Source organism: Vigna unguiculata, chromosome 3, assembly GCF_037176805.1.
Source record: "Vigna unguiculata cultivar grain cowpea cultivar isolate G323 ecotype 2 chromosome 3, ASM3717680v1, whole genome shotgun sequence".
Lineage (NCBI taxonomy): Eukaryota > Viridiplantae > Streptophyta > Magnoliopsida > Fabales > Fabaceae > Vigna > Vigna unguiculata.
In genome coordinates, this window is record NC_140794.1 from 56,782,815 (window position 1) to 56,798,175 (window position 15,361).

The window sequence follows — 15,361 nt, forward strand, 5'->3', positions numbered from 1 at the left end:
TCGCCTTCCGAGCCAGCAATAATCAAGCAGAGTACGAGGCCCTTATAGCTGGGATGCTGCTTGCCAAGGAGCTCGGAATCCAGAACCTTTTGGCAAAAAGTGATTCCCTGTTGGTCACAGGGCAAGTGTCGGGAGAATATCAGGCGAAAGATCCTATGCTATCTCGGTATCTAGAATTTGTCCGAGCTCTAGCCGATCATTTTCACTCTTTCAAGTTGATGCACGTACCGCGGGAACAGAACTCGCGCGCGGATCTATTATCCAAGTTAGCCAGTTTCTCACGCCCCGGCCGACAAAGATCAGTGATACGCGAAACGTTGGTGACACCCAGGGTATCAGACGTAGGGTCTGATGTGCAAGTCTACACACTTAGCATGACAACTGAAAGCCAGGGGCAACCGAGCTCCTGGATGGCTCCATACATAATATACTTGGCAGATGGGCGTCTTCCTGATGATCATATGATTGCTCAGATAATAAAAAGGAATGCCGCTAGATATACCCTCATAGATGGTAAGCTCTTCAGAAGAGGATTCAACCGGCCTTTACTCATCTGCGTGACACCCGAGAACGGCAGGCGCTTGATGTCCGAGCTCCACGAAGGCATATGCGAAAGTCATGTGGGGGGCAGGGCATTGTCCCTCCGAGTCTTACGCGCGGGGTATTATTGGCCAACCCTTAAAAACGATTGTCAGGAGCACGTTAAAAGGTGTTCGCAGTGTCAGTTACATGCCGATATCCATCGTGCCCCGCCAGAGGAGCTGCATTCAATAAGTACTCCATGGCCATTTCATACATGGGGCATCGACATCTTGGGACCATTCCCAGTGGCCACCCGACAACGGAAGTTCTTGATTGTAGCCATCGAGTACTTCACAAAATGGATCGAGGCAGAACCGGTTGCAACCATATCAGCAAACATGGTAAAAACCTTCTTGTGGAAAAAAATCATCTGTCGATTCGGCGTCCCAAACCGATTAATCTCCGACAATGGAACGCAGTTTACCGCCTCAGTCGTCCGACCTGCCTGCAGAGAGTGGGGAGTACGCCAGGTGTTCACCTCGGTAGAACATCCACAAACCAACGGTCAAGCCAAGGCTGCGAATCGCGTAATTTTGAGAGCACTACGTCGCCGCATAACCACCGTCAAAACCGACTGGCCGGAAGAATTACCCGGGATTTTACTAGCCTACCATACCACTCCACAGTCGGCGACACATGAAACTCCTTTCAGCTTGGTTTACGGTACAGACGTCGTTCTTCCTTTGGAAATCGGACAATCTTCTTTCCGAGTAAGAACCTTTTCTATCGCCCTCACCGAGGATGGCACGAGGGCAAACCTGGACTTGGTTGAGGAAGCCAGAGAGGCAGCCAAAGTCACCAGTGAGGCGATGAAAAGACGAGTCGAATCCAGATACAAAACCAAGGTGGTTCCCCGCTCCTTCGTGAAATCCGACCTCGTCCTGAGAAGGGCACATCCCTTGCAGATTGAGGACAAGCTCTCTCCAAAGTGGACAGGACCTTTCCGCATTAAGCACGTATTAGCAAATGGCGCATACACTCTGGAGACGTTGGACGGGCTAGAAATTCCTCGAACATGGAACGCGATGAACCTCCGTTTTTTCTTTAGCTAATTTTTATGTACCCCTGACACTCTTTTTCCCTCTTCAAGGAACATGAGGGTTTTTTAACGAGGTCAGGAGATCCCTTAAATAAAAAGTATTTTGTTCCTAGTCACTTGACCCATTTATCTGTATATTTGTCTACCTAAGCTCGGCTTAGGGGCGGTGAAGAGCCGCTTAAAGCAACTACCTAAGCTCGGCTTAGGGGCGGTGAAGAGCCGCTTAAAGCAACTACCTAAGCTCAGCTTAGGGGCGGTGAAGAGCCGCTTAAAAGCAACTACCTAAGCTCGGCTTAGGGGCGGTGAAGAACCGTTTAAAGTAAATACAGGGCGTTCGACATTAAGACTTGAGGGTTACACTGTCTTAGCAGAGTAGGAAATATATTTCAGCAAAAGCAGCCAAAGCGTATCAAAACAGGTAAAAAGTCATTACATAAAGTTACAAATGTTCGTTTTTGATATAGGTCAATCATCCACTAAGTTCCCATCAATCACGACTTTCTCGACATTCACACCGGAGAGATCGGCAGTAGGGCATAAAAGGCGGACTTGCTCCAAGGCAGCTTCAAACCCTATTCCATAAGTGGTAGCAGCCTCATTCGCCATCTTCTCCTCCTGCTCTCGCCAGGATCTCTCCTTCTCTTCAGTGTCCGCTCCTAGCTGACGAAGTCGAGCCTCACTTTCGTTAGATTTCCTCATCGCCTCCTTCAGCGCGATCCCAAGCTCTGCCGACCTTGCCTCTTCCTCCTTTAGTTTCTTCTTTAAACTCTCATAATCAGCCAGCTCGGCATTCAGCCTCGCTATTTCCACCCTTGCAGCGGACACTTCTTTGGCTTTCTTCTCTTCGTTCACGCTCATTTGGTTCAACTTTTTGCACAGAGCGATGGTAGACACCTCGGCCTTATGAAGAAAAGCGCATATATCCTCTTGGACTGAGGAGAAGTCTTGATTCAGCAGACACTGCAGGTCACCTTCAAACACATTATGCGCTAAAGAGTGCGACATGTGCTGATAGGACGAATCCCAAAAACTTTGACCTCCACTACTTGACCCCTCGAGGTGTAGTGGGCCAATGGATGAGGTTGTCTGCTCAGGTCGGGACTGGGTAGATGTCGCCATAACCTCGGTAGCCGCTCGGGTGACCAATCCTCTTCTTCGACGCTTGAGACCAGATTCCGAAACAGTCTCTTCATCATCAGAAGGAATCCGCAGAGTCTCGCCCACTCAAGTAGAAGCTTCACCTACGGCTGGACGAGGCAGGAGGGGTGCACGGATGCTCTTCAGACGCCTCACCAAATCCTGTTTAGACATACCCATTCTTGACTCTGCAGAAAAATTTGGCAAAGTCAAGAATGTCAACAATAACCAGACGAAGAAAAACAATTATCTGGAAACAAACCGATGTAGAGCTTGAGGTTAGCTGGTTGATATTCATAGCTCAACACTTGCTTGGTTTCAAAAACAGTTTTCAACTGCTCCAACAGCAAGCAATGCTCTCGCTCTTGAGGCTCGAGATCTTCGAGCTGCCTCGCCCCAACAATGTTCGGTTGCTGAGTCCAATATAAAGGAAAACCTTCCAGCAGGTCGGGTTTTTGGGGCGACGCTTGAACTTTTAGAAAGGAGCCTTTAAAATTCTTATAAGATGACTGAAACAGGGTCAGAAGACCTCTACCCCCCACACCACTCACAGAAGACCACACCTTTTTCGTTGACTTTTTCATCTCAAAAAAGTAAAGGAACACGTTCACGCTCGGAACCACTCCAAAATGCGTACAGAGGATGTGGAAAGCTCGGACAAAAGCCCAACTGTTAGGGTGGAGTTGAGCAGGGGCTACGTTCAGCTCGGTTAGCAAGGTCTTCTCAAAAGAGCTCAAAGGCAATCTCAGACCAACCTTGGAGAATAAGGTGCAATAAAAGAAACAAAAGTGCCCCGAAGCCAGATCGGCCTCTATGTCGGCACATACAGGCTCATCTAATCCGCAGCGAACCACGGTAACATCTGCCTCGCTACTCTGACATAACCTCTGCCCTTGGCGAAACCGATCTATCGCTTGGTCAGAGCTAAGGCTCGACACTTCCTGACGGAGTTCTAAAGGCGCCCACGAATACAACTCGTCATAGGTCGTCATCAGTTCGCCCCGACAAGACTCTAATCAAGCACTCCAACCTAGGGGTCCCCTCGCACAACTAGAAACAACCGGAAAACCGCTCAGAAAAACAAAACCAGAAAACCACCCACTAGGGCAAAACCACCTCTAGAAACCACCGAAAATACGGCTTAGAACTAAGTGGTATTTTGGTTAAAGTAAGCATTTTTATAGTGACACAGCGTCATCCAATCTAAAACTATGACCAAAAGCTACCATCGCAACCCTAGAAAACTACACCCTTACGAAAAACAGGCAAAACCAGCATGGGCGGATACGAAAAAATAATGAAACAGACAAACCCAAATGTAAGCGAAGCCTCAGAGAAATGAAGAAATAAGGAAGGAAACAAGATACCTGATAAAGAGCAGAACAAAACGCTACGCAAATGTTGGTAAGAAGGGGCGTAGCAGCGCAAGCAGTGTCTCTCAAAAAGTGCAAATTGGAAGAGGAAGAGTGTCAGAAGAAGAAGAGAGGAAACGAAGGGACACAGTCGTGCGATATTGTCGTTTGAGAGGGAAAAGGCTTGAAGCTTTTCTAGTAAATTGAAAAAACAAAAACTTCCAGAAACATGGCCCACGTGGCGCTCATTTATTGGTTAGAGAATAAATGTCTGGAAAAGACAGACTCACGCGCGCAGGGGGGAAAGTGGCGACCTTATCGTCCAATAAAATTGTCCGAAAGCTCGGAGGGTTAGTGTAATGGCCTGGCGCACCCAAGTCTAATCCGATCTATGGGCCCAAGTAGATCGGCCCAAGAAAGGACATCAAACGGTTCTTTCCCACTACATCCAGAGGTCAAAAACCGTGTAAGCACAACCCCGGAATATCCGGGGAAAAACCTCCGCGATAGGCGATCCCCAAGGACTCGGAACCAATTCGGATATTAGTCGGGATCTTTAGGGGACGAAGACAGGACGATATAAAGGGCTAGGCGAGAGAGGGAAAGGATATACTGAATTTTCTGAGTGACTTGTCGTATCATTTCCTGGTGTTAAATCGGAATTAGTGCGGCAAGAACATATATCAATACTCTAAAATAAATTTTAAAATTAAAGAAAAATATATAAATATATCATGTTGGAATTTGAATCTTACATATATAATTGGTGATAAAAATAGAAGTAACGTGAAAAATAAAAAAAATTGAAAAAAAGAAATTTAAAAAATTTAAAAAGTTACGAATTGATATGCGACATGTTTTTAACGTGTGATACTAACTGACCTAATCGACTTATTTCCTCAAAAAAATGAGAGTTAATCGAAATAAAAATTCAAGTGAAGACTGATTTAAAACTTTTCCATCAAACAAATAATTAAGACTATGAATATATGAATATAATGAAGACTAACTTTAAATTTTTCAACAAAACTTAAAACCAAACGAAACCAAACGAGTAATTAAACCTATGAATATATTAGTTATGCCTATATTTTATAATTTTAACGGTTGTGTGTTTGGTGGAAAATTACAATGTTAAAGATTCAGATGAAAATACCATTGTTACGATGATATTTATTAATGAGATAATACTTTTGTGATGAGATTAACATGATGATTAAGTTATGAAATGTATGATAGGATATACAAACTTTTATTAATATCAAATCAGGAAAAATCAATAAAATTGTATGGACTTGTTACGAGATAAAATTAAATGAGAATACAAATTACCTATCTTATCATAATTATCATATGAGGTTGGAACTAAGGGACTAATCTATTTTTAATTGTTTAATTGATATTTTTGCGAGGATCCAACAAATAAAACATAATTATATATACATATATACTAAAAGTATGGTCTTTTTAAAAAAGGAAATTGAATGGGATAGGGTGATTTATCCCTCACAACACAAAACATGTTATTCACCTTCACTACATCCCCTTCATATCTCTTATCTTCTCTTCTTCAAAAAATTTCAATTTTTTTTTTGTCATCCTTAAAGTTTGGAGACAATAGAAACAATATATGTGAGAAGTCCTTTAATCTACTCCGAACCATTTAACATAAAGTGAGTGAAATCTATTTTTGGGGTTGTTTTAGATTTTTTAATGCATACAACATTTTAGGTTACATGTGATTTTTTCATTGTAATCTAGAACAAATTTTGGGAGAATATGATAGTGCTCAACACAGTTTAGGAAATTTTCGATTATAATATGATTTGAAACACGTTGGATTAATGAGTTATTGGAAACATAACTGAAGTGTTACTTTTTTTGGCTGGTAAGAACAGAGAAGGGCTAATCAAATTTGATGTCATAATAATAAATGTGGCATATTGGGTTGTTTATTAGAATGATGTAAATTGAGGATAGGGATGAGAGAAATATGAAGTATATGAAGTGTTGAGAAAGTCCTAATCTTAAGAAAAAACTTATATGTGTAGTGTTGCCCTTAGGTGGTAACCATGTGACATTTTGTTTACACTAAAGGTGGTTTATATCTTTCCAAATGGTTTTCTTTGTCTGTCACAAATTATATTTATCATTGTATTGTGTTATGTTGTTTATTGAGATTGGGACTAACATGAATGGTTGGGGCAATAAATATCCATCTCGATCATATTTTGGATACCCATAGAACCATAAAAAATTATTAAGATGACTAATTTTAGGAAATTAAGCGCGTAGAGGACAAAGATATGGTTGAAGTTCCTGTTTTTTTTTATCAAGAACCTACATACTTAATAATGTTAAGAAATAATTTTTGACAGAAGGTTGGTTAGAAATTTATTGTAAAAACAATAGCTCTATTCAGTTGAGAATGAAATATTGAAATATTTTTTGATTTTATAGATTTTTCTCGTTACACACATAAAGGGGAGTGGGAGTCGTATGAGATGGAAATCTCACGTACAATTTTAGAACGGAGATTCTTTGAATCAAATGACAACCATAACAAATGTAAGCTCAATCTAAAGGAAACTATGCAAAAGCAATGATATAAATGAATTTTGTGCAAATAAAATTGGTACGTTTAAATTTTATTACTAAAAAGCTAAACTATAAATATAGTATCTATTATAGAGTCATCTTACAAATCAACTATATCTCTTGAACTTAGGATTACTTGTGAAAGTCTAATGTGATTAGTCATTTCAATGGAAAAATACAAGTTTAGGATGAAGTCAAGTATATTGAAAGTGACTTGTGATGTGAGACTATCTTAATTCAACTAGTGTCTAACTCACATAGGATAGGACTTCTAGGTAGTGTGAGTCAAAGGAGACTCCACATGATAGATAGTATGGTATGAAATAAGATCATACTTAGGGAGTCAGTGGGGTTAACCTTGTCATGCTTGAATTGGGACATTGGTCTTGAGTGTTGAAATATCAATGGAGGATTTAATCGTCGACATGACAAGTGCAGAGTCTCACAAGTCTATCCATTATACTAGTCTTCTAGAAGCATGGGAGTCTAGAGACTAGAAATTTTGATGTAGTGTGATGTTTGGACTTTAGTTGTCTGATTTTAGTTTAAGATTTTTGTGAAAATTGTAATATCTTTCAATTATAAATTATTTTTGTGATATTTAAGTCACTGTTGTCTTTTGTATCTTTGGTTTATCTTATTATTGCGATGATCATGTATGATGTGTATAGGGAGCAGGTCTAGGAGCTGATGAAGATACTAATAATGTAACTAAAGTTATATACACCGAAGTAGCACATGAGTTAGAGAATATGTGTTAGCCTTTTTAAAGACTATACTAAACTTTAAGTTTTAGTTCCTATTTTGAAAATAGCTATGAGTTATATTAACCATATCTTAAAATACATTAAACTATGTTAGTACTAATTTAAGAACTAACTCATTTCAACTATAATTACTAATTACTTATGTTATTAATGAGTTATAATCTTAATTTTAATTATAGTTACTGATCTAATAATTAAGAAAATAGGATTGTTATGCTTTTGGTGTCAACAATAGATAATAGATTTATTTAACTTTATATATATATATATCCATCAAAAATTTTCACTTGAAAAAACAAATAAAGAGAAGAAAAATTATTCCATGTTTGATTTTAATGTGATTGTTATCTGCTTATGCTTATGCTTTCTTAGCTTAAGTATGAAACATAAAAAAGAATGCTCTCAACCTCTTTTTTCGCTTAAATTAAAATTTATAAAAATGTAAAGCACATTCCATATCTCATAAAATAATCTAAAACATAGAATTAAGTATTAAATCTAATATCAGCATGATCATCACAATTGTATTAAAAATATTTGAAATGCTTCCATATCAAACCATATTTAAGTGATTTTTCACTTTCAATATGTTATTAAAATAAGTACAATTTAAGTCTATTTTTATTTGAAAATAAAAGTGGTTTAATATATTTAAATATAATCGGATGAGTTGTTAACAGTCAATCCCTTTTAAATTGATATTTGTATTAAAATATTTTATTATTAATTATGAAAAAAAAAATTAAAAAGTTAAAAGTTTTAGATAATGTATATTTCCTTAAATATATAATTATATTTAAGGATGAAAAATTAAAACAAAAAAATTTCTAACTAAGCTTTTACATAAACTCATATAAAATAAAGAAATACAAGTTTATAAAACATTTAAATAAGTGAAAATAGTAATTATAATTTTCCTCTTTTTTATAATATTGAAAGAGCATTTTACAAAATAGATTAAAAACTCATTAATTTTTGTTAGAAGGAAATAAAATATAAAAGAAAATACCAGTAAGGTTTATCCAACACTATAACATGGAAAACTATATCCAAAGAAATTTCTCAAAATGAATTATTTGCTCTTAAAAAGTGAGAATATATTCGATATAATAATAAAAGTAACTTGACATATGTTTTATATATATATATATATATATATATATATATATATATATATATATATATAACTGAGATACAATCTATATGAGGACTCTCAAGATACTTGATCCAATATATCTAAACTACCAGAAACAACAAACTAATAAATAATAACAAACTCAGATCAAACAGGTTTGATAAAATGTGTCATATTTATTAAGTTTACACATTAATTCATTTATATATTACATCTATTTATATAATATAAACTGATGTTATTTTAAATCAAACGTAAAACTTTCAACACTTAATACCTTACGTTAGAAAACCTTTTCTAGATCCACCTCACCGAAACTATATTACGTAGTATCTATAGAAGTATCCTGGACAAGATCAGAAGTGACAGAAGAACATTCTTAGTTCCTTGTAAAATCAGTATATAAATGTTAAATATTTATAGTGAAATATATATCACTAAGATTGAATGTATTGTCTTTGTTAAATTATATTAGAAATTATCCATTAGACGTAAGTTAGGCGGAGATGACACTTTATATACTCTTTTTAAAAATGTTTGTTTATGTCCACACTTTTCACTCTGGTGGATCCTAAGTGAAAGCACAATCGTCCTTCAATTATGACCACAAACACACCACATTCAAATCTTCAATATATTCAGTTGGCTGAAAATTGTTCATATGTGTCGAAACATATATTATGAGTTATTTTTCTATAGACATCCTCAATTCATAACATTAACAACTTATCTCACTAAAAATGTTCGAAATCCTTTTATATTCATTGAACTACTTTTATATATATATATATATATATATATATATATATAATGCATAATTTATAAATAAATACACAGAAACATCTGGAATGAGCTTTGAAGAAAAGAGACAGTGAGGCTCCGTTGTGTTGTCCATATCTGAGTTCAATAAAATGGAAACATCTAATCCAACATGAAAGAGCCATCTTAAACTTTGTGATGCTTCATCATGTTCCCCGCATCACTTTTTTCAATTCCCAAATTAGCAAAATTTGTTTGGAGCCATCTACATCTTAACTATGAACTATGTTAAATTGGTTTGGAGGAGTTACCAAAATCTCACCCAGTGTCTCAGACATCTTCTGAGTGCCTCACCAGTCATCACGTTTGAAAACAGAAAGCACGCATTAGTGTAAGCTTTTGTTTTGTCCTGATTTCATGTGTTGGCGACGCGTGTAATTTAATGATTTAATGTAAACCGACCCGGTTCCATATGCTGCTGTCTCGGTAAGCACCTCACATGCTTCTCATTCTGACTCATCAAAACAAAGAATTTAAGTTATCCTTTTCTTTTGGTACGGGTGGAATTTCAAAAGAGTAAATGATTTTATATAAATAATTAAAATGTATATAATAAATAATTTTAAGTGGAAAATTTATATAATTATTTTTATACAGTTGTGTATTTTATTAAATGAAAATTATTTTTATTTATAGAAAAATTATGTAATAAAAAATAACAATAAGTCATTATACAAAATGTGTATATATCTCACTGAATTTAATTTAATCCTTTTCCTTGACATTTCTATTGAGTGAATTACTTATTTGAATTGATTTTCCACTCGAATGACTTATCCTATTAAATTGATAATTTTATTGTTTTATTAAATTATTATGCACTCGGTGTTGTCTTTCATCATTCTTCTTTTCCTTTCTGTTTTTATTACAGACAAAGTTGACCTATGATGATGTTTTCGTACTTATTTTCTTTTATATTATTTTTTGTTTAATTATACTATTTCTTTACATTTACTTTGTTTTTTCACTCTTATCTTTTCGTCATGTACTATCTCATTCAGTGAATCTCTACATCATTCTCTGTTTCATTGCTTTTTATATAAAGACTCTACATTCTTCTTTTTCTCTTTATTTTTCACTTCGAGACCAATTTCAATAAAATACAGAGGAAACTAACCTATTCATGGCCTTGATACCTATTTTTCACTGTTTTTTGTTAAACTTCCAAATTTTATTTCTCATATTTTTATGCTAGTTTGTAGTCACTTTTTCTAAAAAAAATATTTTAAAACTGGATAAATTGTATAGTTTCTAAAATCATTTTATATTTTTAATAGAATTTTTATTTTGGAGTTTGAAAGTTAAAACTTTTAGGTATTGTTTTATATTTACTTATCATTTGTAGGAGAATCTTAAATGATACTGTGGTATGAAAATAATATTTTTTTTCATGTATTTTAATTTGTTTAAAATTTCCTCGTTTTTTTAAATTTTATATAAAAAATGTAAGCTTTAAATTCTATTATATTAAATTAATTTAATTTAATTATCACGGACCTCGCACTTTAATTTCGTTATTTGTAGTTTTCTTCATCCACGTGGTATAGATATTATATAATTGTTATTGTAACTTTACCTGTAAGAAACTTCTAATACTTATGAGAGGGTTGTTAAACATAATACGATGTTAGTTAGATCATATCCATAAATTTTAAAGAATAAAAATAATATATTTAAAATCTATATACGTTCAAAATAATTAATATGAAATTATTTTAAATATTAAAACATATTTCTTTAATTTAAAAATTAAATTTTTAATATTATGCTTTAATTATATATCTTTATCATTTAAAAAATATATTTTTTAATTATTTATAAATATATTTATTTTAAAAAAGTTCAAAAATAAAAATATTTTTAAAAAATTAATAAAAAATAAAAAAAAATTAGGATAATTAAGTCACAATTAAAAAAAGTTATGAAAAAATATAATACATTACAAATAAGCTTGTTTCTCTTAGTATTACACCAACATGTTCCCATATTGACAAAAAATCAAATATTGAATGTATATATGAAAATGCTCAAATTTTTAATTGAAAACATAAATAGAGATATGAGAGATAGATAAAATAAAAAAGAATAAATTCATGTCTAATTTATTATTTCTTTTCAAAGACAAAAAGGTGAAAGTAAAAAATAAATACAATATAGAAAAACTAAGAAATAATAAGAAATCATAAAAATAGTTTAATAAATTTATTTATTTTTAATTATATTTAATTTTATATTTTATTATTTATTAATATTAAATATTATATTTTGTGTTATATATTACGTATATGTAAAAAATTTGGAATGGTTATAACCTTCTCCTCAACAGCTAAGATCCACCCTTAGTTAATGGAATATTCTTTATTATAAAGAACTGTATCTCTTTAATGAGATATAGAGATTAATTTATCTGTACCGAAAGAATTATATGATGGCAGTGGCCGATCATATGCATAAATTTTAAAGAATTAAAATAATATATTTAAAATTTATACACGTTCAACATAAATTTATGATATTGAGCAGATAAAAAAATATTTTATATATTATTTTATTATATATATATATCTAAGGTAGTCGACACGTGGCAATTTAGGACATGCTACACATTGCCAAGTGTTCATTTTACTTGGTTGAAAACCTGGGATGGCGAACCAGCAGCGTCATCCTCTTCAAAATTTTCTCTTTATCAAAAGTTGAAAGTCTCCTTTACATATATTCTGTTATGAATAAAACATTTAGATAAAATGGTGGAGTCCTACAGACATCAAATAATAAATAACTCAGAAATATTTATAAATTATTCGTTATAAGATTAAGATTAAGATAATTTTTTAAAACAAATTATTTAAAAATTCCAAAACATAGGAGAAGAACATTGTTAATAATGGTGGCTTTGGAACAGTCTTCGATGCATTATTAATTTGTTCGCATGTAAACAACACGGCTTTTTTGTAAATCTGGATCATTTTGACCAATAAATTGTAAATATGGATTCTTTGAATTTTTTTTTGCAAATTTGGGTCATGTTGTTAGAAGGGAGGACGACATTCAAGGAGAAGTCGTCCTCCCAAAGACCGGTTTGATATTTTTTTTTTTTTAAATCGAAGTCGTTAGGGGGGAGATCGGCTTCTGCACTGAAGTCGTTAGGCAAAAGACCGGTTTCTGTTTTTTTTTTTTTAACGTTGCATTTTATTTTATTTTTTAAAATTTTTCAGTTTTATTTTGTAACCTTATTTTAGACAATTAAGAGTAGTTATTAATTCATTTTGTTATTGGTAAAATAAAGTAATTTAAAAAAATACACAATTAACATAATAAAAGTAACACATGAAAATTACATAATAAAAGTAAGAGAATAAAAATTACATAATAAAAGTAAAAAAATAAAAATTACATAATAAAAGTAAGAGAATAAAAATTACATAATAAAAGTAAAAAAATAAAAATAACACAACAAAAATTACATAATAAAATTACTGACGATAAGGACAGTTGCCTCTATGATGTCCTTCGTTTCTACAATATGAACATTTGCTTTGTCTATTTGGATTTGGTTCATCCATTTCATTATGGATTCTATTAATTGGTGGTCTTCCCCTTACCCTACGACGCATGTTTGGGTCTGGAATGAAATTTGGTCCAGTGTATGGTGACCAATATTCTTTATTCCTAACCGGATGAAATTGTATTTCATATGCTTTATTGATGTTGTAGAGGCTATAAACTGGATGGATGTATGAGGTTAGGTCTATATGCGAGAAAGAGCAAACAGCTATTACGTGATGACAAGGCAGTCGTAGAGCTTGAAAATGACCACAATCACACCACCAATCATTTAATCTAACTGTAAAAGACATTGGTAGGCGGTGATCATGTGGAGAAAACATCTCTTGAACTTGAAATTCATTATTTTCTCTTGAGTATCGACGAACTTGACACATTCCCGCTTGTTGTTGATTTTTTCTAATGATAGCATTAATTTCCTCTGTATATTGGTGTCCTGCTCGTAACATGGAGTCTGTCTTAACCCCTCTCTCAACAAACCATGTTGCGGTCCTTTCAAATGTTGCCTTGATTAGAGCACAAATTGGTAATGAACGAGCTCTTTTTAAAACAGAATTCATACATTCTGCCAGGTTTGTTGTCATGTGCCCGAATCTACTACCTCCATCGTAAGCCTGAGTCCATTTTTGTAGTGGTATCCTGTCAATCCAAGATGCCACTTCTGGTGAATAGGATCTCAAAGCTGCCAATTTAGCATCGAATATGGGTTGTTTCACCTCGTAAGCTGTAAAAATACAATTATATTAGTTAGTTTAATTATTGAATGTGGTGAATGAAAGAAAAAGATTATTACCCATATTCTTTAATCGATTCTTCAATTCGTGATTCTTGAATTTTTTGTTGAAATTTGAAGCAATATGATGTATGCAGTATACTGATTGCAGTCCATCTGCTTCCCATTGTACTTCTTCAGATTGTAGGGCTGCCAATATGCCTTTCCCCCTGTCTGTTATCAAGCAGAGGTTTGATTGTGGTGTAACGTGCTCCCTTAACAGTTGAAAAAACCATATCAAGGCCTCCTTTGTTTCTCCTTCCACTATCGCGAAGGCCAAAGGGAATATGTTACGTGACCCATCTTGAGCTAGTGTTGTTAGCAATGTCCTTTGATATCTTCCTGTCAGAAATGTCCCATCTACTTGGACAACTGGCTTGCAATAGTTAAACCCTTGGATGCATGGTCCAAAAGACCAAAATACGCGTTCCATAATATAGCAAGAAGGGTCAGGTTGGCCACTTACTTGTACAGGAGATCCAGTGCATTGAATTATTGTGCCGGGATTGCTTTGTTGTACAACTTCATACCACCTGGGAAGTTCATTGTAAGACTCTTCCCAATCTCCGAACTCCTTAGCAAGCGCTTTTTACTTACCATTCCAGGCTTTGTCATATGAAACTGAATACCCGAAACGATTTTTAATTTCAGCTACCAAACTTTTGATAGGTATGGAAGGATTTTCCTTTACAGAGTTCATCACAATAGAAGCAATTTGGTTGGAATCAAGGTTGACATGATCTGCAGGTTGCATGGTTGACAAACAAGTGTGTGATCCGTCAATCTTTCTAATTTCCCAATTCAAACTTCGCTTGCTATAAGCAGCCCGTAAACGCCACGGGCAGCCTTTTTTATAGTCGACACATCGACATATAAATTTTTCAGATTTGCTCTCAACAACAGCAAATCTATAACCATTGTCAATATGATATTGCTTGATACATGACACTGTGGACTCTTTTGTGTCAAAAGATATGCCAACACATAGTGAATTTTCAATCACTGGATTTGAAGCTTGACGTGAGGTCTGACTTGATGACCCACTATGATCTGTTGTATGGGCTGTATATTGGTTGGTAACCAACTCATCTTCATTAAAATCAGACAAAATATCTGGATATTGATTCAACTGATCTGTCATTTGTGTATAAATTTGAATAAGGTACGAACAAAACAAAGTGAACGAGTCTCTCCTGTATGATACTGATACTGAATGATACTGAAATGAGTATAAATTTGAAGTAACATGCTTCCTATAAATAATAACTTTTTAAGAGACCCGCTTCCTACCCACGAGCACATTTACTATGGTTGTTTCCTACCCACGAGCACATTTACTATGGCTGCTTCCTACCCACAAGCACATTTACTATGCCTGAAGTCGCTTTTAATTACAACGTCTTTCTCTTAAATGTAAGGGACTTCACTAATTAAACCCCCAACTTCATTAAACACATGTCAGCACGGACCACCACGAAGCACCCACTTCATTAAACACGAACCCTTGCATGTCGTCCGCGTGGCTGACGACTTTAATGCGCTGGAAGCATTAAATGGAAACCGGTAGGCCACCTAGCGACTTCAATTAAATGTCGT

At 34.4% G+C, this 15,361-nt stretch overlaps 1 pseudogene; it reads right to left on the bottom strand.

Annotated features, from left to right (window-relative positions):
* Positions 1 to 12,902: 12,902 nt before the first annotated feature.
* LOC114175519 (uncharacterized) lies at positions 12,903 to 14,465 on the bottom strand (annotated as a pseudogene).
* Between the last annotated feature and the right edge of the window lie 896 nt (positions 14,466 to 15,361).